Below are 3,832 nucleotides of genomic sequence, written 5' to 3'. Positions count from 1 at the left end.
CTTTTAAAATGTCTGATGTCAAACAGAAGGAAAGAAGTTCCAACAAGAAAAAAAATGATCCATTTGTAGGAAGGAAGATCTAAATCAACTCTGTGGCTTCTAACAACTGTGAAATTAAATGGGCCACCCTGCTCCTTGCCAGCTGCCTGTCTTTGCCTGGCTAGTTCCCAAGGAATGTTTTCTGACCAATATAGATCTTGATCATGAAGGAATATCATGAAAGAACCACTATAATACTGGGGCTGTTTGGTGACCAAGTGGTTAAGTACATGTATGAAGTGTCACATATGGTAAAATGGATAGAAAGGTAATTTCAGGGCAAATTTGAAGGTAGTCGTAAGTATGAAAACATCTGCTTATGTTATCCCTTGGGAATTTAAACTTTTCAAATGTCTGCCTCACTTATTAAATATTTTTTAAATTAAAAAAAACCAGCAAACGCCTGCCATATCTACTATTTCTGACTTCATACAGAGCTCTTCAGATCTGGCACTATCAAACCTCTGCTTGCATTAAGAAGTATTTCTTAGCAAAACTGCTTGCACATTAACATTTGCGTATTCATCAGAAAGTGGTTGTAAGATAGTCTGTGGGCAACATTTGTTTTGCCATGGCACAACTCCACTGTCTGCTGGATTGTGTTCTTTATTTAAATTCAAGGGAATAGAAAATTAATTTGATTTTCACAGTTGAAAGTTATTTTTTTTAATTTGAATATGTATTTTCTGCTAGATGAAGGAAGAAAACTGTTTAATGTAAAGATAAGGAAAGACTATGGAAATCAGCTGGAATTAGCAATATACTAATATACTATTCCACAATAAAGCTGATATAAACTTTTCCATATAATCACATATAGATTCTAGAAAAATTCTAAAGTGTTCATATAATATTTCATGTATACTTGTCATACAAAAATATTTTATAGATACGGAATTTTTAAAAAATGTATGCTTAATAGCAATGCCCAATAAAACTTTCAGCATCTAACCTGATTATTCTTAGTCGTATGTTTTTCCTGTATGTATAATGCTACTGCTATACAGATGATAGCGTAGCATATTCACATACCTCTATATATGTACATGCATATACTCGAATCAGTCGGGAATGATCTTTCATAATAGGAACATTTTAATTGCATCAATCTCTGTTTAAAAAAAAAACAAAAACAAAAAAACCACAGCAAACCACAAAGCACAACACTGTTCAATAAGAAAGGTAGTTTAAACCCTATTGAGAAATCCCCATGCTATCCTGTTGATGTGACAGTTACTGTTTTAGCTGTAGAAGAGTCTGGTCCTGTTCTTTCTCAGAAAAGAAATTCAAGATTTTTCAGTCTTACCTTGCTGAAGAAAAGTGGATTAATTACAGAATCTCTAATGATTTTCAGCATCATTCTCACATGATTTTGTGTCCAGCTTTGTTTTGTGTTATAACAAAGTACATTTGGTTTTATCAGTTTAAAAAATTGATATAACTTGAATACAAAGAGAGCCTAATACTGATGTAAATCAGTATAAGTCAATTTAAGTCAAGTTAACTACATAAAGTTTCCCCAGAGGAAGATCTAACCCAGAGAGTCAATCTGTTCTCACAGAATTGTCATTTTTACTTTTCTGACCACAGCAACCATGTCATTTTGCCATTTAAGAAGTACTGAATGCTATGAAAAATATCCCTGCTGGATGTAAACAACTCATGATAATATTCCATTTATATGTCTAACAGATGGACAGACATTACCTGTGGAAAAGAAAAAAAGTCCCCCAAAACTATGAATCTGGCTTTTATCGTCAGTCTATTGTGGATACAGACTTTAAAAGAATATTTTTTTTCCTATCTCCCTTCAAAAGCAAATGATGTGCTGCTTCACTTCCCACTGTTAAAGACAAAATTTGAAAAGGAAATCCATATCTGTTTTATCCATTTTATGCTAGAACAGGATTTTTTTTTTTTCCCAAAATGGTTGAAAAGCAATGACTGAGCAGTCTGTAACACTAGGTTAGGTTGTCTTGACTGTTTTAATGAAGAAATGCTTTTTTAATAACAGACTGTAGTCTGTTTCTACAATATATCTATGTTGTATGAATAACTGAAATCCCAATCTAAATATCACCCCATAAGACCATATGTTTTGCTTCAAAACAGTGTTGCAGGGGTCCATGGATTTTAGTCAACCATTTGCTTCTTTTGGTCTGCCTGTGGAAATAAATATTTTAACTGAGCAAACAGTCCTTGCTATGCTGAGAAGAAAGCCTTGTGCTATGGCAAACCTACTCTGGAGAGAGATCTCTGTAAGGATGGTGCAATGGGAAGATGAACCACAGTCACTGTACTACACTGCAGCTTGAACACAAATAATGAGTTTTGGTATTTTCTCTTACTGAATGGAATGACCATCATCTTAAGTGAATAAAAACAAACGTACAATGGAAGCCTGACTTGCTGTAAGGAATAAAAGGGCTTTGTCAATTTTCCAGCTACTGCCACATCTGTGATGTAGTGCAGAGGTGATTAAGTCAGATATAGCAATCTGGCACCAGCATAGATTTATTTATTCTGCCTCTCAATCTGTTACCTCTGTTGTACTTGCAAAACCCATGGTAATGCTCAGTACTAAGAGGTGAACAGGTTAGCTTCCACTGCAGAAAAAAAACACTGAACGCGCTCTCTCTCTCTCTGTCCTGTTGTATCCATTGAGACAACAGTTATCTTTGCCTCAAGAAAAAGCAAAAAACCCACCCTCACCTGATCACTTACATCCTTAACTACAGGGAAACAAAAAGGTTTCAGCAAAAAGCTTCTAGATTTGAACTGGTAATTCCTTGTCTGCCAGAGGTGAAAAGACTTTTTAGTAACTTTAAGTAGCAAATGTAATCTGCTTATTTTTGGTGGGTTAAGGTTTATTTACATAATATTTAATTTATGCTTGTCATACACAAAACTCAGGATTACATTCCTTTTCTCCTTTTCCCAGTAGTATTCAAACAAAGCTTTTAAGTCTTTACTGCCTTATGTCATCATTTACAGCTGAGGAAAGTGCATGCAAGCTCTGCTGCTCCAGTTTGCTATTCACTATTCCAAACCCTCAGTGAGTGCAAATTACATATGAATGTGAAACCACAGAGAAAGTGCTAGATTGCCACTTTGGGAAAAAATGTAGTACATAAAGTGAGGTAACACAAGATTGTCTGCAGTCTTCGAGGGCCACTTACAGCTTCAGCCTGTAAGGTCCACTTGTGTGTGAGGGGTACTTCAGTTTCAGAAGGAGTAAGGGCTGACATTGAATTTTTTTACCGGGACATACTCAGCCAAGAGCAGTCTAATCCAAAATTGAGTAAGAAGAATTATTTCTTCCATATAATTCAACACTCTTTAGCTGCACCACAGTCACACTTTCCGTATACCACCTATCTTTATCTGTTCCCAAACTAACAAGCTTCTACTGCTACACTTTGCTTACTCTTTGCCATTAGCAATTCTTAATAATTTTCCAGGATTAAAATTTCAAAACCTCAACTATATCTCAAGTTAATGTTCTCAGGCGCCATTTTCATGACAACAAGATTGATAGCTCATTGTTCCATAGTTTTAGGTCTACATGAAGAGCATGTTTGTCCACACATCTAGGATTTCTTTAGAAGATTCTTAATAAGTGCTGTATTTACTTGCCAGCAATGCCTGGTACTGTAAACTCTGTAATCCTAATATATTATTTTTTGCTAACAACATCCCCATTCCTGACACCTGACAGTTTTATCCATCTGCCAGTTAATCACAGCAGAGTTCTTCTTTGTTGATGGCTTTTTTTATGTTTCAGCAGCTGCCT

The sequence above is a fragment of the Falco punctatus genome (assembly GCF_963210335.1).
Source record: "Falco punctatus genome assembly, chromosome: Z".
Taxonomy (NCBI): Eukaryota; Metazoa; Chordata; class Aves; order Falconiformes; family Falconidae; genus Falco; species Falco punctatus.
The sequence above is the reverse complement of the archived record's forward strand: the minus strand, read 5'-3'. Positions refer to the sequence as shown.